The following is a 24162-nucleotide window of genomic DNA, read 5'->3' on the forward strand; positions in this document are numbered from 1 at the left end:
TTTCCTTCATTTCTTTCACCCATATCAGCCCCTCTCCTGCTCAGAATAAAGAATAAATCAGGGTTCAGCTCAAATAATACTTCCCATGAATTATTCTAGTTAGATTAAATTTTTCTCTCTGTGGTACTCTCATAGCAATTAATTTTGCACTTTCTATATCATGGCTAATAATACAATACCTTGTCTGCATCTCCAATTCCTTTTTATACTCTATTTTAATCAGATGTTTTACACTAATAAGTGCTCAGTAAACATGTGTGAATGTGGGGAGGCAGGCTTGCCCACCAGCACACTTAAGCAGTCATGGCTCCAACACAATAGAAAGGCATACACAGCCCACATATAGGAGACATCCTCGTACGCTGTTGGTGAGACTGTAAATTGGTGCAACTACTATGGAAAACAGTATGGAGATTTCTCAAAAAATTAAGAATAGAACTAGTACATGACCCAGCTATTCCACTCCTGGATATTCAACCAAAGAGCACAAAAACTCTAATTTGAAAATATATTTGCACCCCTACATTCATGGCAGCATTATCTACAATAGCCAAGATACGGAAGCAACCTGTGTCCATTGAGGCACAAAGGGATAAAGAAGATGTGACACACACACACAATGGATTATTAGTCAGCCATAAAAAAACCGAAATCCTGCCATTTGCAGCAACATGAAGGAAACTTGAAAGTGTTATGCTAAATGAAATGAGTCAGGTGGAGAAAGACAAATAATATATGATTTCACTCATATATGGAATCTTAAAAAGCAAACACAATAAAGCAAAAAAAACAAATACAGAAAACAGATTAGTGGTTAGCAGAGGGGAAGGCTAAACGCTAATTGGGTTAGTTGGGGAGAGGGTAAAATGGTGATGGATGGTAAGTAGACTTGTGGCGGTGATCTCTTTGTAGCGTATACAGATGTTGAATTATAAGGCTTTCCACTTGAAACTTACATAATAAAAAATATATGAATGGAAATGAATTTTATTGAAAGTGGAGAGGTAAGTAGCATATGGCTGAGCAAGTTGAATTCACAACTATGGCAATTTTGACCTGAATTTTGAAAAGTGAGAAAAAGTTTGTCATCTCCCTTTTTCCTGTAGATGAGTGCAATAAATTCAGTTCTTCTCAGTTGGCATGTCCTATGTGGAGCAAACAAATAACATGGGGGAAGAAAATGATATATGTAATTGGAGTTGGAAAGAGTGTTTGACTACTTGATCTCCAATCCTTTTTGGAAGAAGATAGGGAATAAATATATAAATGAAACAAATGCCTTAACCCACTTAATGGAACCTTCATTCTTCCAGTTCTTTAGACCAAATTCTTTGGAGTCAAGCTTGTCTCCTCTCTCACGCCCCATATTCAATCAGTAAGCAAATCAATTAGTGATACCGTCACAATATTTCTAGAACCAACTACTTTTTTTTAAAATTACAACTTCTTTATTATATAGAGTTTTAGTAATTTCTTATTGGACAACAGATAACATTTTAAAGAAAGAAACAATATAAATTATATCCTTCTCCTCAAGAATAGACCTAATATAACTGCTTTAGGAGTCTCTTCACTTTGCATAGCAGATATCCTAAAAGTTTATTGTGATATGATTTGAGATCTCTGGATGTTTTGGGCAGAAATTATTTAAAACAAAACCAGAGAGAAGTCACTTTGGCCACTGAAAGTCCTGGGAATGTCACAACAGCACTCCTGGTACTGTTGGAGAGAGTCCCCTATAGTCTTGAGATATTATAGTAGTTTTTGAGTCATGAATTTAGGGACTCAGGTTTTAGGAGCCGAGGCAATGCCAAGGGCCCCATGATGCCTGGTGATATTTGAAGGAATCTGATTCTTAGGATTCAGATGTAATGACCAAATGGACTTCTCATTCTAATTGTCAGAAGGAGGCCAAATTGCTGAATTGCTCTCTTGCTAGTATAGAGAAAAGGGCACTGCAGTGTATCATGGAACTCCACAAGGTTAGAAGGCTTTATATGTAGCCTATTTTAATGTCGGGTTTAATCCTGGGTTTAAAAACAAAACTCATAAAAATACATTGATTTCATTTACCATCTTCTCTCTTTTAAAATTACTACCCATAGGTGTACGACTTAATATTTGGAAATGGCAGGCCACAGGATTCATCCTTTTTATTTAAAATAGTGTGTGTGTGTGTGTGTGTGTGTGGAGGTGTGTTTATTTTTTTGCATATAACCTATGCACTTCCTCCCATATACTTTATTTTTTTTAACATCTTTATTGGAGTATAATTGCTTTACAATGTAGTGTTAGTTTCTGCTATATAACAAAGTGAATCAGCTATAGGTATACATATATCCCCATATCCCCTCCCTTTTGAGCCTCCCTCCCACTCTCCCTATCCCATCCTTCTAGATAGTCACACAGTACTGAGCTGATCTCCCTGTGCTATGGAGCTGCTTCTCACTAGCTATCTATTTTAGATTTGGTAGTGTATATATGTCAATGCTACTCTCTCACTTTTCTTTTACTTCACTATGTATGACAAACTCTAGGTCTATCCACCTCACTACAAATAACTCAATTTCATTTCTTTTCACAGCTGAGTAATATTCCATTGTATATATATGCCACATTTTCTTTATCCATTCATCTGTCGATGGACATTTAAGTTGCTTGCGCATCCTGGCTATTGTAAATAGTGCTGCAATGAACATTGCAGTACATGACTCTTTTTTTTTTGCGGTACGTGGGCCTCTCACTGTTGTGGCCTCTCCCGTTGCAGAGCACAGACTCCGGACGCGCAGGCTCAGCGGCCATGGCTCACGGGCCCAGCCGCTCTGCAGCATGTGGGATCTTCCCAGACCAGGGCACAAACCCGTGTCCCCTACATTGGCAGGTGGACTCTCAACCACTGCGCCACCAGGGAAGCCCCATGACTCTTTTTGAATTACAGTTTTCTCAGGGTATATGCCCAGTAGTGGGATTGCTAGGTCATATGGTAGTTCTAGTTTTGATATTTTAAGGAACCTCCATACTGTTCTCCATAGTGGCTGTATCAATTTACATTCCCACCAACAGTGCAAGAGGGTTCCCTTTTCTCCACACCCTCTCCAGTATTTATTGTTTCTAGATTTTTTGATGATGGCCATTCTGACTGGTGTGAGGTGATACCACACTGTGGTTTTGATTTGCATTTCTCTAATGATTAATGATGTTGAGCAGCTTTTCATGTGCTTCTTGGCCATCTGTATATGTTCTTTGCAGAAATGTCTATTTAGGTCTTCTGCCCATTTTTGGATTGAGTTGTTTGTTTTTTTGATATTGAGCTGCATGAGCTACTTGTAAATTTTGGAGATTAATCCTTTGTCAGTTGCTTCATTTGCAAATATTTTCTCCCATTCTGAGGGTTGTCTTTTCATCTTGTTTATGGTTTCCTTTGCTGTGTAAAAGTTTTTAAGTTTCATTAGGTCCCATTTGGGTTTTTTTTGTTTGTTTTTATTTCCATTTCTTCAGGAGGTGGGTCAAAAATGATCTTGCTGTGATTTATGTCATAGAGTGTTCTGCCTATGTTTTCCTCTAAGAGTTTTATAGTGTTTGGTCTTACATTTAGGTCTTTAATCCATTTTGAGCTTATTTTTGTGTATGGTGTTAGGTAGTGTTCTAATTTCATTCTTTTACATGTAGCTGTCCATTTTTCCCAGCACCACTTATTGAAGAGGCTGTCTTTTCTCCATTGTATGTTGTTGCCTTCTTTAGAACCAACTACTTCTTAAAACATTCATACTGCAACCCTGGCCCAAGCCATCAACCCTTGCCTGGATTTTGCATAACCTCCAAGAGTGTCTGCTTTTGTCGTTGCTCTCTTTCAGTCTATCCTCAGCACCAAACTAAGATAAATCTTATTAAAAGGTAAATGAAATAATTTTGCTTCTCTGCCAAAAACCCTCCAATGGGTCCCACTTAATGAAAAGCAAAAACCTTTACAATGGTCTTTTAGTTCTTATGTAATCTGGCCCAAGAAAATTTTTTCTGACTTCATCATCTATGTCTCCACACCCACCCCAATCACTCTATCCACGTGCCACCTGGAACGCCCTTACATTAGAGCCTTTGCACTTCCATGCCCTCTACCTAGAACATTCTTCCTTGAAATATTCACATGCTTAGAACTTATTTTCTTATACTTCTTTTGGCCATAATTCAAATAATACTTGCTGAGAGATGCCATTCCTGATTACCTTACTTAAAATTAATCACATTCCAGCCCCCAAACTCCTTATTCGCTAACCGTATCTTATTGTTTTTTCTCCCTACCATCTCTTACTACCATTTAAAATATAATTGCATTTTATTTAGATTATTGTCCACCATCCTTTCATATATAGACTCCGTGAGTACAAGGATTGTTTTCTGTTTTTTTTTTTTTTTTCAATACGCGGGCCTTTCACTGTTGGGGCCTCTCCCGTTGCGGAGCACAGGCTCTGGACGTGCAGGCTCAGCGGCCATGGATCACGGGCCTAGCCGTTCCGTGGCATGTGGGATCTTCCCAGACGGGGGCATGAACCCGTGTCCCCTGCATCGGCAGGCGGACTCTCAACCACTGCGCCACCAGGGAAGCCCCAGTTTTCTGTTTTTAAAATAGTTTTATATGTAATGCCTAGAACAGCAATTGGTACAGAGTTGGCATGTAATTCCCTCTTTAGAATTACATGATATATACCATTTCTATTCCTCTCAGGTTGCTGTTACATACAGAGAAAGTTTCTTGAAATGCCTAAGACAGAGATAGTTCAAAGTCCCTATGGCTGATGGAAAAGATATAATTAGGTAACCATACTCATATTACAGAGGAAAAGTGGTGAAAGTGTTAATTGTGTCAGGCTATAAATATGTGCAAATGAATAGGTTAGAATAGTGATGGGAGGAGAAATTCTGAACTTATAAGTAAAATATCTAAGAAATTGTTTCCTAGCTGTATAATGATCAACATTTTAAAACCTTCAGCCTGCAATTAAGTTTTAGATTTTTCATACCTACTTGCCCTAAGGTAAATGAATTTAAAAGAGTAACAAACACTCTCTTTTTCTAGGAATCTAGATGCTCTGTTTCAATAGACAAACCTCTGAAAATCTATTATTCAAACTGCAGGAAAGTTAACACGAGCAAAATAATGTCAGCAATGGAACGGTAACTCATAGCATCTCCTCCTTTTTGCACCCTTCATAGATGTGACAGTACAGAAAATCAGAAGTCATGAAGCAATTCAATAGTTATTTATTGAGGCCATTATTATGTAGAGCCCAGTGCGAGGCACAGGGAGCAATGCACAATGAACCAATGACACAGTGCTTCAAGTCGGATGTATTAATGATAATTCAAGGTAGAAAGCAGGCAGTGTCATAAGAGTGGTACAGATAAAGTACAATGAAACTTCAGAGAAGTTACTGCCCATTGTCTCTGGAGTCCGAGTGTTGGGATTCCTGTCCTTGTTCGGCTACTTTTATGGGTAAATTACTTACCTGCTCTTTGTCTCAGTATTTTCAACTGCAAATTAGAAATGATGAGATGACTCATATTGTAAGTATTAAATAAAGTAAGAGATGTGAAACATTATGTGCTTGGCACATAGAGAAAATAAATTGCTAGTTATAATCAAAATAATTATTTATTCTCATTTGTTAAAGGGATGAATAAGTTAAAATATGCTTATTAGGAGAGTTTAAGAACAGCACAGTCAGTAATGCTGAGACACTACTATTAAGTATTGCTGTGGTGAGAAAAGCATGGCAGTTTGAAGTCTGGACTCATTTTTGTTACTTGCTCTATCATTAGCCAACTATGTGAACATAAAAAGTCTGTTTGCTTCAATTTTTTTTTTCTTTTCTTGATCTGCATAATGGATGTGATAATATCAACTGCATGAGTTTGTTATGAGGATTAAGTGAGTTAATCCAGTGAAAACTTGGCTTATAGGCCATAGTTCTTATTAAAACCGGCCTCAAGTCCTCAAGCCCATGTTGGTTTATACCAAAAACCCTTCCTAAATTAAATGCAAGTAGAGTTCTAAAGATATATAAATAAAGATTAAAAAATAAAGGTAAGTATATGATAAATATTTTTCATGTCTCAGAACAAATACAGTTTCTCTTTGCAATTTTTCTTCATTTTCTAGCACAGTTACTACTTCTGCTATGATTTTATGAATTTTGTTGTTATTACTTTTTATATTGTACTTTTATGGGCCTCTCCAATTCTTTAGTGGAGACTCTTTTAGGTAGAGGTTCTATGTTTGTCCAGAATTTACCACACTGCTTGACATGTAAAATTTGCTCAGTAATTAATTGTTCAATATGTTCATGCAGATAAGGTTTCTGACATTTAAAAAATGATGGAAAGTAGTTAACAGGGAAGATAAATAGCCATCTTCAGATTACATGCTTCATTAGTTATGAAGGATTTTCAGTAAGTGATTATATATTCTTTCATTCATTTATTTATGTATTTAATATAATCTCCCCAAAATGTCATAAAATATAATAAGCAGGCTGGTGAGGTGGAAAGCAGTGTGAGAGAACTCACTGCTCAACCCTCAGCAATGTGAATTCAAAGAAAATCACTGTAAGAAATTCCACCAGTAGATTAGCGCCGTGATCTCCCTTCTGAATGCTGTCCTTAATTTTGATCATCAGACACTGCTGTATCTTTTCCTTTTGTTTTTCTCTCAGTTTGGAATCTTCTTTATTCAACACACATGAACACACGCACGCATGCACAGATACACAGGTTAGCTAGGAAAATTACATTCACAATTTGGAGTGAGGGCGTATTTAATCTTAGAATGCTTTTAAGCAGTGTAGTAAAGCGATAAGATCTAAGTTTTGAGAAATAAAGTAGTCTCAGTTGGGAGAGCAGATAGAAGGTGAGAAAGTACGGATGTGAAAAGGTAGTTTCAGCTATATACATTTTTAGGGACAATGATAAATTTTGAGGGACTAGGAAAGTGATAAATAAATTTTATATTTTAAGGCAGGACAAGAACTTTTCAGCATAAAATTCTCTCTGTGTGTCCATTTGGGCCTCCTCTCTCTCTCCTTAATGTGCAATGTGCATCTGCATTACACATCAAAAAGAACTTCTCAAAGATGGGAGTGTCTGCTGGACCATAAAGATCGTTTTGTTTTATTTTGTTTTCCTTTCTTCTGACCCTAGCAAGGTAACTTCTTTAAAAAAAATATTGTTCTTTCCCAACTCTGTAGGGAGTCATGATGACTTGATGCTTGTTTTGTAACTGTTTACCTGGACTATGTATCCTTGTTGAACTTTATGTAAAATATCAATGTCATTTTGATGCATGATACTTTGTCTCAAAAATGTATCTGACTGTGCCTTTGACCTCTAACAGGAGGAACAGTTCTCAGAGCTTACTGAGAGCCTGTCTCCCTCGTTGTAATGCTCAGTTTGGCTCAAATAAAGTTCCTTTAATTCTTCTTAACTTGATTGTTAATTGGACTTTCATTGAGAAATTGATTATATACTACAAAATCTTAAAACAGACAAAACATAAGAAAACTGTGTAACCCTTTCATATGGAGATTTATGTGAATCAATTCTGTAACAATATTGCACTTAGAAAAGTACAGTTAAAATAATTAATCTATCAGTAATTTCATTCCTCATGTTTTATGAAGAACATTAAAAATATATACACTATTTAAACCCAGTTACACTTCTCATATCCCTTTTCCCCCTTCCCTTATTTTCTTACACTAAGTATACTTTCTGAAGACATTCCTTTACCAAGACTTCTCCACCCACAACCTATGATTTTTCTCACATTTTCTCTCTTCTCTATCTGAATTCTTTATTAAATAGCATTATCCTCTTCTTATAAGACATTTCCCTTTACTTCTGTCTTTGCATCTGACTTTTAAGTATCATAAGACTTAAGGGTGAGGATGAGGGCATGACTATGGCACACTGGTGGGGAAGTGAGGCTGACTACCATAGGATTCCTGTAGGTGGGCTAGGGAAGAGTGAAAATCTACTAACATTTGCATAGTAATCAGCTTTATTATTGCATCCCCATGAGGTGTGAACCTTGGAGAAAAGCACCTTTTATGAAGCATGTATAAAGAGAAGAATCCACAAGAGAAAGAGTCCTCAAACAAAATAAGATTAAAAAACATAAAGAGTCCAGCATCCTGAAATCCAAGGGAGAAGAGGTTGAAAGGGAAGCATTGTTGTCCAATATGGTTGGTCAGTTGTCTGGGACAGTCAGAATGCAGCACGGTGATATTGGTTTATTTACTCAGTAGGTATTTATTGATATTATTGCTTAATTAATAAGTACAATACATTTGATTACAGTGAAACCAAGGGTTACATTTTTCAATTTATCATGAAAAAATATTGATTAGCTAATGAATGGATTAGTTTTATTACTTTACTTATTTTTAGAGACAAGGTTTTTGTTTGTTCATTTATTGCACTTAAAATATTCTTCAGTGACCTTCTTGACCTGGGATTCTTTGCCATAGTCCTTAACTACCACAGAACTGCAACCAACCCTTTTATGGGGTTTCTCTCTCTGTCAGTTTTAAAGAGGCCTATCCATTCTCCTCATTTCTAGTGGTCATTGATATTAATGAAGTTGATTTGGGGTTCAGCAAAACAGCCTCCACTAACTCGACACACACAGGCTCAATACAGGTAGACACAGGGCTTAGTGCCTGTTATTGACACAGACATGGAATTAATATTGTGTAGTACTGCCAAGATATAAATCATACAAGGAATTCATAATAGAACCTGCTGAAAAACATCTAGACTGCTATTTATCAATACATGAATACTCAATTAGAAATTAGGGTTATTCTTCAAGTATATCCATCGTGAATACCATGGAGAGAACTTAGTCTTATGAAGATGGTTTTCAATTACCATGTCTTACAAACAGAAGTCTCGACTCTGTTAAAATTAGTAAATTTTTACCCAGATTATTTCCACAAATTAAATTTACCTTGAATAAATTGAGTGGCGGAAAACTTAATCAAAAAAGTCAGATCCAAAAAAAAAAAAAAAAGTCAGATCCAAAATATGTCAAATTGAATAAAGGTTGAAATAAACTATTGAGTTCAGTTATCAGTGAACTTTTTTTATTGGTGACTTTTGGGAGACCAGTTTCAGCAAAAGGCTGTTGGGAAAAGACGTATTGCAGAGAGTTGAGGATAAAAAGGCTCCAACAATTATATAGACTCCCAACTACTAGATCTTACTTGAGGTCCCTGGTCTTATGAAAAATGATGTTAGCTTGACTTATGTGCTTTTTTTATAGCTTCCTTTATCTCTTTATTCCTCAGATAGATAATGGGGTTAAAAAAAGGGAGACAAAACTACAAAGGCCAGAGCAATGGCTATATCACAGAATAAGGAGTAGGTGGCAGAGAAGTGTAGGTACATGAGAGCCACACTGCCAAAGAAAACCAGAAAGACAGTGAGGTGGGAGACGTATGTGGAAAATTCCTTGCAATGACCCTCAGCTGAACAAATACATAGAATTACAGCCACAATACCGACATAGGACATGAAAATGAGCATCACACCTGTAATGATCTCCACTGCATGGACAACATCCACTGCCTGAATCATGACGATGTCTTGTGTGTCTAGGCAGGCCAGGCTTGGCACTGGGAAGAAGTCACAAAAGATATGCTCAAGGTGATTAGAGCCACAAAATAGCAGTGTGGAGATCCAGGCAGCCTCAGTGAGGGGCATGATAAAGCCACAAATACAGCAGCTTAAAGTCAGCCGGGCACATTGTTTAGGGGTTATGATAGTTGGATAATGAAGAGGGCTACAGATGGCCAGGTAGCAGTCAAAAGCCATAGCTGTCAAGAGACAAAACCTCACTTATGCCTGTGGAATGGAAGAAATACATCTGCAGGAGACAAGCACTTAAGGAAATACTCTTGTCACTAAGCAGGCAAGACAGCACCTTTAGTATGGTAGCTGTGGTTTACCAGATCTCCAGGAAAGAAAGGGTGCTAATAAAGTACATGGGAGTGTGAAGGTGAGTATTCAACTGGACCACTGTGATGATGACTAGGTTTCCAACAACAATGAAAGCATAAATGAAGAGCAGTGGAACAAAACAGATGATAGGATCTCCCCAGGAATAAGGGAAAGCAGAGAAGATAAACTCCTGAGCAGTGGTTTGATTGGGGCTCTCCATCTCCAGGTGAGAAATGAGGATTTCAATTCCTACTGCACTCAAGCTTTCTAGGAGATGCTTACTATTGGTCATAGAGTGAGTACACTTACCAAATGACAGCATCTGAATAAATCCCTGTATTGGGGCTATAGAAGAAGAAGGAATATTCCATATTCCATAGATGCTTACAATTAAAATTGGAGTATGGAAAAAAAAGTACAGTCAGAAAACACAGCCAGTATTTTAGACCAATGATTCTCAAAATTCATGGGGCTTCCCTGGTGGCTCAATGGTTGAGAGTCCGCCTGCCGATGCAGGGAACACGGGTTCGTGCCCCGGTCCGGGAGGATCCCACATGCCGCGGAGCGGCTGGGACCGTGAGCTATGGCCGCTGAGCCTGCGCGTCCGCAGCCTGTGCTCCGCAATGGGAGAGGTCCCAACAGTGAGAGGCCCGCGTACCGCAAAAAAAAAAAAAAAAAAAAAAATTCAGCATGCATCAGGATCACTTGGAGGGCTTGTTAAAACTGAGATTACGGGTCCCCATCCTGAGAGTTTCTAATTCAGTACATCTGGGGTAGGGTCAAAGAATTTTCATTTCTACCGGATTTCCAGGCAATGCTGTCTGCTAATCAGAGGACCATATTTTAAAACCACTGCATTTAGACAAAGAAAGAACTAGATGAGGTAGTGAAAGAATAGCAAGGTGATGTTTTTGCCCATATTCAAGTCTTACTGATTTTCTAACAATCTTCCCATAACTGTTTCAAAATTCTTCCTTATAAACTCTCAGTTCCCCATCTGATTCTTGGCATATGATTTAACTGAACATTTTAATGATGAAGACAGACATCATTAATAAATTCCAACCTCTTCCTCCTTTTTCTGCCTCTAAATAACACATCCTCTCTTTCATCTCTCTTTTCCTTCTCCATCTTCTAGGAAAATGGATCTGAAATGTATTTTGTACCAGAAGCCTTTAGTCAAATTAAATAATTGATGGAAACTGACTATGTCAAGCAATAAATGCAAAGCTTTTCTAGTATAATTATATTGGGTGGTTGGGTGGAGAGAGAGAGCTGTAGTGTTCTGTAGAATACAGTTTAAATACAACACATTTTAATATATTGTCCTATTCATTTATCTCCTGTTCAGAACCATTTGCTTTACTTTCTTTAATGATTTCCTCTCTTCTGCTATCAAATATGCACAAATCTTATCTTGAGAGGAAAGTCCTATCTCTATTCAGACTACTTCTCTCCTTTGTGTCAACATCATTATTTCCTATCATGTTAACACGTATTTACTGTTTTCATTCCCTCCTGAATCCCTTTGAATCAATTATCTTTCAACTTTCCATATCTCTTTTCTTAAATTATACCAATGACTTTCTGATTGAAAATTCAATGGCCTCCCTCTGTCTTTGTTGCCACTAACCTTTGAAGGTTAATCACCCAATCCTTGGAAGTCTTTCCTTCTTTTGCCTATTCCACACTACATTATACAGGTTTACCTCATTGGCTACTCTGTCTTCCACCTCCCAAGTTTATGGAAATAACACAAAATTCTATCTTTGTTCTTTGTTTCTCATTCCATCTTCCCTTCTTCAGAGACAACTCATTTATTCAAGTTTATTGATAAGGTCCTTAGGTTTTCAACTCTCATTAATTAATGTGACTCCAGAATTCCTTGTTTTGTATCTCAGTCCTGAGCCCCACATTTTCTTTAGGACTCTCCCACTTAGATGAATCACCTTGACCCAAAGTTGCCACCTCCATCTATTATAGAGTGAATTGGGTCCTTCCCCCAAAATTCATATGTTGAAATTCTAACCCTGATACCTCAAAATGTGACTGTATTCAGAGATAGGGCCTGTAAAGAGATAATTAAATTAAAATGAGGTTATTAGGTTGGGCCCTAATCTGATATGACCAGTGTCATAAGAAGAGGAAATTTGGACACAGTTTCAGAAGGAGGCTTACAGGAAAATTCAAGGAAAAGCAGCCATCTACAAGCCAAGGAGAAAGTCCTTGGAAGAAATCAACTCTGTCAAAACCTTGATCTCAGACTTCTAGCTTCCAGAACTATGAGAAAATAAATTCTTGTTCAAGCCATTCAGTCTGATACTTTATTATCAGTCCTAGTAAATTAACACACCATCCTTACCCCCAACACTCAACCAATTTCCCTTGCTGATTTTCTTATTTTTGTTCTTCTAGATACCAACTTTACACATTTTTGCATCTATTGTCCCATCATGTCTCAAACCTAATTAATCATCAAAGTCTGCTTAACTTTTTTTTTGCTGTATTACCAATACCTTTTATTTCCATTGTCTTACCCCTAATTTAATGTCTAGTCATAATGTCTACACTATTTTTTTTTTTTTTTTAAAACATCTTTATTGGGGTATAATTGCTTTACAATGGTGTGTTAGTTTCTGCTTTACAACAAAGTGAATCAGCTATACATATACATATGTTCCCATATGTCTTCCCTCTTGCGTCTCCCTCCCTCCCACTCTCCCCATCCCACCCTTCCAGGCTGTCACAAAGCACCGAGCTAATATCCCTGTGCCTTGCGGCTGCTTCCCCCCAGCTATCTACCTTACTACGTTTGTTAGTGTGTATATGTCCATGACTCTCTCTCGCCCTGTCAAAACTCACCCCTCCCCCTCCCCATATCCTTAAGTCCGTTCTCCAGTAGGTCTGCGTCTTTATTCCTATCTTACCCCTAGGTTCTTCATGACATTTTTTTCCCTTAAATTCCATATATATGTGTTAGCATACGGTATTTGTCTTTTTCTTTCTGACTTACTTCACTCTGTATGACAGACTCTAGGTCTATCCATCTCATTACAAATAGCTCAATTTCATTTCTTTTTAAGGCTGAGTAATATTCCATTGTGTATATGTGCCACATCTTCTTTATCCATTCATCCGATGATGGGCGCTTAGGTTGTTTCCATGTCCTGGCTATTGCAAATAGAGCTGCAATGAACATTTTGGTACATGACTCTCTTTGAATTTTGGTTTTCTCAGGGTATATGCCAAGTAGTGGGATTGCTGGGTCATATGGTAATTCTATTTGTAGTTTTTTAAGGAACCTCCATACTGTTCTCCACAGTGGCTGAACCAATTCACATTCCCACCAGCAGTGCAAGAGTGTCCCCTTTTCTCCACACCCTCTCCAGCATTTATTGTTTCTTGATTTTTTGATGATGGCCATTCTGACTGGTGTGAGATGATATCTCATTGTAGTTTTGATTTGCATTTCTCTAATGATTAATGATGTTGAGCATTCTTTCATGTGTTTGTTGGCATTCTGTATATCTTCTTTGGAGAAATGTCTATTTAGGTCTTCTGCCCATTTTTGGATGGGGTTGTTTGTATTTTTGTTATTGAGCTGCATGAGCTGCTTGTAAATTTTGGAGATTAATCCTTTGTCAGTTGCTTCATTTGCAAATGTTTTCTCCCATTCTGAGGGTTGTCTTTTGGTCTTGGTTATGGTTTCCTTTGCTGTGCAAAAGCTTTGAAGTTTCATTAGGTCCCATTTGTTTATTTTTGTTTTTATTTCCATTACTCTAGGAGGTGGGTCAGAAAGGATCTTGCTGTGATTTATGTCATAGAGTGTTCTTCCTATGTTTTCTTCTAAGAGTTGTCTACACTATTGTAATGGGTTTCCAAATGTTTCTGCTTCCGGTCTTACTTTTCTCATACAAGCCTCCATTCCCTCAAGATTAATCTTGCTAGAGCATCAGTTTACTCATGTGACTCCCCTTCCACACCTATACTTAAGTTTTACATTCTCATCATTTTCTTCCTCTAAATTGTTCCTTCTTTAAAAAGGAAACAATCTCAAATCCTCTAGGGTAACACTTTTCTAATCACTGAGATAGGAAAAAATAAGCTCCCTTTTTGCCTGTCATTGATTAATAACCTTGTGTTGTGTGTGCATTAGGAAAGGGCACTTTATTAATGGTCTATTATTTATATTAGCTATAGATATACTTGTTCATTGATTATGTGATTAAGTCCCAACAAACTCCCAACTACATCGTCTTTCTTTAATATTGCACTGAAACGATTTTTTGTTATTTCAGCAGAAAACAAAGTCATCTTATCTACTGCTGCTGTAAAAATTATTCATTACCAATCCAGTTTAGTAAACCTGTTATTAATCCAAACATGTCACTTTCATTTTCTGGTCTCTGAATATTCCTGAAAGAAATCTTTCCCGCCTGAAATATCCTCTTGTTCTTTCCAAGCTCTGCCTCCTTTATATTTTTTTTTGAATTTTTGAATTTTATTTATTTTTTTAATACAGCAGGTTCTTATTAGTTATCCATTTTATACATATTAGTGTATATATGTCAATCCCAGTCTCCCAATCTGCCTCCTTTTTAAACTAACCAAATTCTACATGTGTCTTTTCTAGTTTTAAAAAGCTAATCCCGGGCTTCCCTGGTGGTGCAGTGGTTGGGAGTCCACCTGCCGATGCAGGGGACACGGGTTCGTGCCCTGGTCCGGGAAAATCCCACATGCCGCGGAATGGCTGGGCCTGTGAGCCATGGCCGCTGAGCCTACGCGTCCGGAGCCTGTGCTCCGCAACGGGAGAGGCCACAACAGTGAGAGGCCCGCGTACCGCAAAAAAAAAAAAAAAAAAAAAGCTAATCCCACGTCTCTAATCACTCTATTTCCTGTAATATTTATATATCTATATATCTTTCCCTCTTAAGATAATTTTCCTCTTTAAGTGTTCTTGAGTTTTTATATGCATATGTGATCTTTCCCATAAGTCTTGATGTCCTCAGTAATAGTCACCACATCTTGTGACTATGGTCCTATGAACTAAACTGGTCTACTAGTTCAAGAAAGTGCCCCTGAGCAGACCCAGATCTAATTCCCTATTCTATTGAAGAGATGTGGCCTAGCCAAAGAAAAGGTAAGGAAAATCGAAACCAAAAAGAAAAACTATTAGACTTTCCCCAGTGAACACTCTATCTTTATCCAAAGCGCAGTAAAGTCTAGTACAATTGTCAATGACGTTAATGCCTAACAGTGAACTGGAAATCTCACTTGATTCCTGAAACATTGATTCCTGAAACATATCAGAAATCAATCACAATGCTCATTTGTTGTTTTAAAGCCATCCCATGAGTTTGACCCCTTTGTATCCCACTCATTTCTTGGGAAATTTAGTAACTGAAATCATTTTTCTTTGTACTAACTTGCCTTATAACAATCTTTCCTGATTTCCCCTTGCCCAGACGTCCCAACAGTTACTCACAGTATCTATATTCATACTAGGGCTGTCTATTGTCATGTGTGAGTATTTTTCTTTCTCTGGATATCTACCATTCCCCAAAATTAGTTAATTTACTCACTTTGTTGCTGTTGGGTTCCAAAGTTGGAAGAAACATGGGTGAAGACTCTATCTTTCTCTACCCTGATGTGGTCAACCAAGTAAAGCTACTGAGATAAGAGACAAGCATCTTTTTCTCTTCTGCTATGTTTCTACCCTAAGCTCTCCATCTAAACAATATTTCCTTCATCAGTCAGTGATTAAAAAGATCTGACTTTCTGGTAGAGCTCTCTCCATCTCCCACACACCTTTGTGTGGACAAGTATATATATATATATATATATATATAATTACCGAGGTCCAGCCTCAGCAGAACAGGATTGCCTGAGGGGAGACAGAGTCGGAGAGGACAGAAGACACAACACCTCTTAGGATGCAGGAATTCTGACAAACTTTATTGCACACACTATACTTTTTTATACTTTCAAAACAATAAACTGATTTTAGTTTATTACTTTATCAATCATCACCATCATTTTCTCAAACCAAAAAGAACCTTTTACATAAGCATTTCACACACGCAGTTTACATAATTTTCTTATTATATCTGTAATTGTCCCTTGTGATTGAGAGCATTTGTCCCTTGTGGCTAAAAAACGTCCTTTGTGGTTTCCTCAAAATTCTCAAAAGTCGTCATGTCCTTTTCCTTGGTTCGCTTTGCTTCAGTGCTTTACTCCCACATACTCTGCGTCAGCGCCCTTTTCTTTGTACGTTTCGCCTCAGTGGTGCAGGTAAGAAGCCTTGTCACGTCTCACTCTTGGCTTAACCTAAAGACTCTTAAAGCTTTTTAATATTTAATCATCATTAAATCAAAAGCATTTCATCAAAGCATTCTTAAAACTTCTTAATTTTATTTATATACATTTTCATAAAACACAAAAATATATACTAACAGGTGGACACAATTTATGTGGCCACTCACTACACGTACGGGGAAGCCAAAGCGGTGGGTTTGGGGGCCATGGTGGTGAACATTGAATCTTTAATCTAGACTTTAGATCTTCCTGAAAATATTTACAATAGATCTTTTGTCCCTTATACTTATTAATATACAACCCAGGTTTACAGTTTAACTTTAATGTTGCAGCTGTATGTTCCATTAAAAAGTGTTTCATCATAACTTTATTTCTTATTAAACTTCCCTTGTGCCAATACCAATGTACTCCAAATATATCTTGCACTCCCCATTTTGGTCATATATCATCTAACTTTTCCATTAACGTAGGCTATTGCAATATAAACATTCCTATAACATTACTTTTAATCCAATATGCAGGTCAACAAGTAGGAACAGCTGGTGTAGTTGGAGGGGGATTTTTGGGTTTTTCCCACTTTACTCTATATAGAAGCCCCCATGAGTAATGGGAATATTAGTACTAATACAAGCAAATACTCAGAGCTTTTATTATATACATGGGAAATTGAGAGAATCCACGCTGTGGGAAGCTTTGCTTTCCCATGACGTACATACCCGTGCCTGCCATGCAAGCACTATTGTTCTCAGCCTTGCTGAGGCACAACAGCACTTTTCAGGGTCTCAGCCTTGCTGAGGCACAGCAGCACTTTTCAGGGTCTCAGCCTTGCTGAGGCCCAGCAGTACTTTTCAGGGGTCTTAGCCTTGCTGAGGCCCAGCAGTACTTTTCAGGGGTCTCAGCTTTGCTGAGACCCAGCAATACTCTTCAGGTGGCTCTCCACATATAATTTTTTACATCTTTATTGGAGTATAATTGCTTTACAATGGTGTGTTAGTTTCTGCTTTATAACAAAGTGAATCAGTTATACATATACATATGTTCCCATATCACCTCCCTCTTGCGTCTCCCTCCCTCCCACCTTCCCTATCCCACCCCTCCAGGCAGTCACAAAGCTGATCTCCCTGTGCTATGCAGCTGCTTCCCACTAGCTATCTACCTTAGGTTTGGTAGTGTATATATGTCCATGCCTCTCTCTCGCTTTGTCACAGCTTACCCTACCCCCTCCCCATATCCTCAAGTCCATTCTCTAGTAGGTCTGTGTCTTTATTCCTGTCTTACCCCTAGGTTCTTCATGACATTATTTTTTTTCTTAAATTCCATATATATGTGTTAGCATACGGTATTTGTCTTTCTCTTTCTGACTTACTTAACTCTGTATGACAGACTCTAGGTCTATCCACCTCATTACAAAGAGCTCAATTTCGTTTCTTTTTATGGCTGAGTAATATTCCATTGTATATACGTGCCACATCGTCTTTATCCATTCATCCGATGATGGACACTTAGGTTGTTTCCATCTCCAGGCTATTGTAAATAGAGCTGCAATGAACATTTTGGTACATGACTCTTTTTGAATTATGGTTTTCTCAGGGCATATGCCCAGTAGTGGGATCACTGGGTCATATGGTAGTTCTATTTGTAGTTTTTTAAGGAGCCTCCATACTGTTCTCCACAGTGGCTGCATCAAGTTACATTCCCAACAACAGTGCAAGAGGGTTCCCTTTTCTCCACACCCTCTCCAGCATTTATTGTTTCTAGATTTTTTGATGAATGGCCATTCTGACTGGTGTGAGATGATACCTCATTGTAGTTTTGATTTGCATTTCTCTAATGATTAATGATGTTGAGCATTCTTTCATGTGTTTGTTGGCAGTCTGTATATCTTCTTTGGAGAAATGTCTATTTAGGTCTTCTGCCCATTTTTGGATTGGGTTGTTTGTTTTTTTGTTATTGAGCTGCATGAGCTACTTGTAAATTTTGGAGATTAATCCTTTGTCAGTTGCTTCATTTGCGAAGATTTTCTCCCATTCTGGGGGTTGTCTTTTGGTCTTGTTTATGGTTTCCTTTGCTGTGCAAAAGCTTTGAAGTTTCATTAGGTCCCATTTGTTTATTTTTGTTTTTATTTTTATTTCTCTAGGAGGTGGCTCAAAAAGGATCTTGCTGTGCTTTATGTCATAGAGTGTTCTGCCTATGTTTTCCTCTAAGAGTTTGAAAGTTTCTGGCCTTACATTTAGGTCTTTAATCCATTTTGAGCTTATATTTGTGTATGGTGTTAGCGAGTGGTCTAATCTCATACTTTTACATGTAGCTGTCCAGTTTTTCCAGCACCACTTATTGAAGAGGCTGTCTTTTCTCCACTGTACATTCCTGACTCCTTTATCAAAGATAAGGTGACTATATGTGCATGGGTTTATCTCTGGGCTTTCTATCCTATTCCATTGATCTATCTTTCTGTTTTTGTGCCAGTACCATACTGTTTTGATTAATGTAGCTTTGTAGTATAGTCTGAAGTTAGGGAGCCTGATTCCTCCAGCTTCATTTTTCGTTCTCAAGATTACTTTGGCTATTTGGGGTCTTTTGTGTTTCCATACAACTTGTGAAATTTTTGTTCTAGTTCTGTGAAAAATGCCACTGGTAGTTTGATAGGGATTGCACTGAATCTGTAGATTGCTTTGGATAGTAGAGTCATTTTCACAATGTTGATTCTTCCAATCCAAAAACATGGTATATCTCTCCATCTATTTGTATCATCTTTAATTTCTTTCATCAGTGTCTTATAATTTTCTGCATACAGGTCTTTTGTCTCCTTAGGTAGGTTTATTCCTAGATATTTTATTCTTTTAGTTGCAATGGTAAATGAGAGTGTTTTCTTGATTTCATTTTCAGATTTTTCATCATTAGTGTATAGGAATGCCAGAGATTTCTGTGCATTAATTTTGTATGCTGCTACTTTACTAAATTCATTGATTAGCTCTAGTAGTTTTCTGGTAGCATCTTTAGGATTCTCTATGTATAGTATCATGTCATCTGCAACAGTGACAGCTTTACTTCTTTTCCGATTTGGATTCCTCTTATTTCCTTTTATTCTCTGATTGCTGTGGCTAAAACTTCCAAAACAAGGTTGAATAATAGTGGTGAGAGTGGGCAACCTTGTCTTATTCCTGATCTTAGTGGAAATGCTTTCAGTTTATCACCACTGAGGACGATGTTGGCTGTTGGTTTGTCATATATGGCCTTTATTATGTTGAGGAAAGTTCCCTCTATGCCTACTTTCTGCAGGGTTTTTATCATAAATGGGTGTTGAATTTTGTCGAAAGCTTTCTCTGCATCTATTGAGATGATCATATGGTTTTTCTCCTTCAATTTGTTAATATGGTTTATCACATTGTTTGATTTGCATATATTGAAGAACCCTTGCATTTCTGGAATAAACTCCACTTGATCATGGTGCATGATGCTTTTAATGTGCTGTTGGATTCTGCTTGCTGGTATTTTGTTGAGGATTTTTGCATCTATGTTCATCAGTGATATTGGCCTGTAGTTTTCTTTCTTTGTGACATCCTTGTCTGGTTTTGGTATCAAGGTGATGGTGGCCTCATAGAATGAGTTTGGGAGTGTTCCTCCCTCTGCTATAGTTTGGAAGAGTTTGAGAAGAATAGGTGTTAGCTCTTCTCTAAAGGTTTGTTAGAATTCGCCTGTGAAGCCATCTGGTCCTGGGTTTTTGTTTGTTGGAAGATTTTTAATCACAGGTTCAATTTCAGTGCTTGTGATTGATCTGTTCATATTTTCTATTTCTTCCTGAATCAGTCTTGGCAGGTTGTGCTTTTCTAAGAATTTGTCCATTTCCTCCCAGTTGTCCATTTTATTGGCATAGAATTGTTTTTTGTAATCTCTAATGATCTTTTGTATTTCTGCAGTGTCAGCTGTTACTTCTCCTTTTTCATTTCTAATTCTATTGATTTGAGTATTCTCCCTTTAGTTCTTGATGACTCTGGCTAATGGTTTATCAATTTTGTTTATCTTCTCAAATAACAGGCTTTTAGTTTTATTGATTTTTGCTATCATTTCATTTCCTTTTCATTTATTTCTGATCTGATTTTTATGATTTCTTTCCTTCTGCTAACTTTGGGGGGTTTTGTTCTTCTTTCTCTAATTGCTGTAAGTTCAAGGTTAGGTTGTTTATTCGAGATGTTTCCTGTTTCTTAAGGTAGGATTGTATTGCTATAAACTTCCCTCTTAGAACTGCTTTTTCTGCATCCCATAGGATTTGTGTCGTCATGTCTCCATTTTCAATTGTTTGTAGGTATTTTTTAAATTTCCTCTTTGATTTTTCTTCAGTGATCATTTCCTTTTTAAGTAGTGTATTGCTTAGCCTCCATGTGTTTGTATTTTTTACAGATCTTTTCCTGTAATTGATATCTAGTCTCATAACATTGTTGTCGGAAAAGATACTTGATACAGTTTCAATTTTCTTAAATTTACCAAGGCTTGATTTGTGACCCAAGATATGAACTATCCTTGAGAATGTTCCATGAGCACTTGAGAAAAATGTGTATTCTGTTGTTTTTGGATGGAATGTCCTATAAATATCAATTAAGCCCGCCTTATTTAATGTATCATTTAAAGCTTGTGTTTCCTTATTTATTTTCATTTTGGATGATCTGTCCATTGGTGAAAGTGGGGTGTTAAAGTCCGTTTTATGAATGTGTTACTGTTGATTTCCCCTTTTATGGCTGTTAGTATTGGCCTTATGTATTGAGGTGTTCCTATGTTGGGTGCATAAATATTTACAATTGTTATATCTTCTTCTTGGATTGATCCCTTGATCATTATGTAGTGTCCTTCTTTGTCTCTTCTAATAGTCTTTATTTTAAAGTGTATTTTCTCTGATATGAGAATTGCTACTCCAGCTTTCTTTTGGTTTCCATTTGCATGGAATATCTTTTTCCATCCCCTTACTTTCAGTCTGTATGTGTCTCTAGGTCTGAAGTGGGTCTCTTGTAGACAGCATATGTATGGGTCTTGTTTTTGTATCCATTCAGCCAATCTGTGTCTTTTGATGGGAGCATTTAGTCCATTTACATTTAAAGTAATTATCGATATGTATGTTTCTATTCCCATTTTCTTAATTGATTTGGGTTCGTTATTGTAGGTCTTTTCCTTCACTTGTGTTTCTTGCCTAGAGAAGTTCCTTTAGCATTTTTTGTAAAGCTGGTTTGGTGGTGCTGAACTCTCAGCTTTTGCTTGTCTGTAAAGGTTTTAATTTCTCCATCAAATCTGAATGAGATCCTTGCTGGGTAATCTTTGTTGTAGGTTTTTCTCCTTCATCACTTTAAATATGTCCTGCCAGTCCCTTCTGGCTTGCAGAGTTTCTGCTGAAAGATCAGCTGTTAACCTTATGGGGATTCCCTTGTGTGTTATTTGTTGTTTTTCTCTTGCTGCTTTTAATATGTTTTCTTTGTATTTAATTTTTGACAGTTTGATTAATATGTTTCTTGGCATATTTCTCCTTGGATTTAGCCTGTATGGGACTCTCTGTGCTTCCTGGACTTGATTAACTATTTCCTTTCCCATATTAGGGAAGTTTTCAACTATAATCTCTTCAAATATTTTCTCAGTCCCTTTCTTTTTCTCTTCTACTTCTGCAACCCCTATAATTCGAATGTTGGTGCATTTACTGTTGTCCCATAGGTCTCTGAGACTGTCTTCAATTCTTTTCATTCTTTTTTCTTTATTCTGCTCTGCAGTAGTTATTTCCACTATTTTATCTTCCAGGTCACTTATCCGTTCTTCTGCCTCAGTTATTCTGCTATTGATCCCAACTAGAGTACTTTTAATTTCATTTATTGTGTCGTTCATGCTGTTTGTTTCATCTTTAGTTCCTTTAGGTCCTTGTTAAATATTTCTTGCATTTTGTCTATTCTATTTCCAAGATATTGGATCATCTTTACTATCATTATTCTGAATTCTTTTTCAGGGAGATTGCCTATTTCCTCTTCATTTGTTAGGTCTGGTGGGATTTTATCTTGCTCCTTCATCTACTGTGTGTTTTGCTGTCTTCTCATTTTGCTTATCTTACTGTGTTTGGGGTCTTCTTTTTGCAGGCTGCAGGTTCATAGTTCCCATTGTTTTTGGTGTCTGTCCCCAGTGGCTAAGGTTGGTTCAGTGGGTTGTGTAGGCTTCCTGGTGGAGGGGACTAGTGCCTGTGCTCTGGTGGATGAGGCTGGATCTTGTCTTTCTGGTGGGCAGGTCCACGTCTGGTGGTTTGTTTTGCGATTTCTGTGGACTTATTATGATTTTAGGCAGCCTCTCTGCTAATGGGTGGGTTTGTGTTCCTGTCTTGCTAGTTGTTTGTCATAGGGTGTCCAGCACTGTAGCTTGCTGGTCGTTGAGTGAAGCTGGGTGCTGGTGTTGAGATGGAGATCTCTGGGAGATTTTCACCATTTGATATTATGTGGAGCCGGGAGGTCTCTTGTGGACCAGTGTCCTGAAGTTGGCTGTCCCACCTCAGAGGCACAGCACTGACTCCTGGCTGCAGCACCAAGAGCCTTTCATCCACATGGCTCAGAATAAAAGGGAGAAAAAGTAGAAAGAAAGAGTTAGTAGAAGTAGAAAGAAGGAAAGAAAGAAAGAAAGAAAGAAAGAAAGATAGGAGGGAGGGAGGGAGGAAGGAAGGGAGGAAGGAAGGAAAAAAGAAAGAAAGAAAGAAGATAAAGTAAAATATAATAAAGTAAGATAAAATATAAAAAGGTAATTAAAATAAAAAAGTAATTATTAAGAAAAAAATTTTTTTTTAAAAATAAGGACGGATAGAACCCTAGGACAAATGGTGAAAGCAAAGCTATACAGATAAAATCTCACACAGAAGCATACACATACACACTCACAAAAAGAGGAAAAGGGGAAAAAATCATAAATCTTGCTCTCAAAGTCCACCTCCTCAATTTGGGATGACTTATTGTCTATTCATGTATTCCACAGATGTAGGGCACATCAGGTTGATTGTGGATATTTAATCCGCTGCTTCTGAGGCTGCTGGGAGAGATTTCCCTTTCTCTTCTTTGTTCCCACAGCTCCCAGGGGCTCAGCTTTGGATTTGGCCCCGCCCCTGCGTGTAGGTCGCCAGAGGGCGTCTGTTCTTCGCTCAGACAAGATGGGGTTAAAGGAGCAGCTGCTTTGGGGGCTCTGGCTCACTCAGGCCAGGGGGAGGGAGGGGCACGGAGTGGGCTAATGCTCTCAAGACTGTGTGACCCACTGATTTATCTTCCTACTTAAACAAAAGAATTTTTGAGTAGTAAGAAGTTTTATAGTGTTTAAGGAGCAGGGTATGATCAGCTCTTGGAAAATTCTCAGACTGGTTGGCATCAAGGTGAAGTTCCAAGCATCATCAACCTTCTGGTTTCAACCTGTCTAGGGTCTATGTTCTTATGGTCAGCAGTTTTCATCTGGAGAGCGTCTGCTCCCTGTAAAAACAACTTAGGAATGTGTGTCAGGCCTTTATCTATATCTTTCAGTGAACTGGGAGTTTGGTGATTCTGCTGTGTGGTGGATTTATAGTCTAAATAGCTACCAGTTGTTCAGCCCAATAGCTATTCTTTATTTCTACATCTTCACATTTCCTGATCATTAACTCTTTTTCTTTTATGGTAGAGAGATTTTTTATTTATTTTGTTTTTACATCTTTATTGGAGTATACTTGCTTTACTATGTTGTGTTAGTTTCTGTTGTTCAACGAAGTGAATCAGCTATATGTATACATATATCCCCATATCCTCTCTCTCTTGCACCTCCCTCCCACCCTCCCTATCCCACCCCCCTAGGTCGTCACAAGGCACCGAGCTGATCTCCCTG

General features: G+C 37.7%; 1 pseudogene; it reads right to left on the bottom strand.

Annotated features, from left to right (window-relative positions):
* Positions 1-9249: 9249 nt before the first annotated feature.
* Positions 9250-10216, bottom strand: LOC116747301 (annotated as a pseudogene).
* Between the last annotated feature and the right edge of the window lie 13946 nt (positions 10217-24162).

The sequence above is a fragment of the Phocoena sinus genome, chromosome 1, assembly GCF_008692025.1.
Source record: "Phocoena sinus isolate mPhoSin1 chromosome 1, mPhoSin1.pri, whole genome shotgun sequence".
Lineage (NCBI taxonomy): Eukaryota > Metazoa > Chordata > Mammalia > Artiodactyla > Phocoenidae > Phocoena > Phocoena sinus.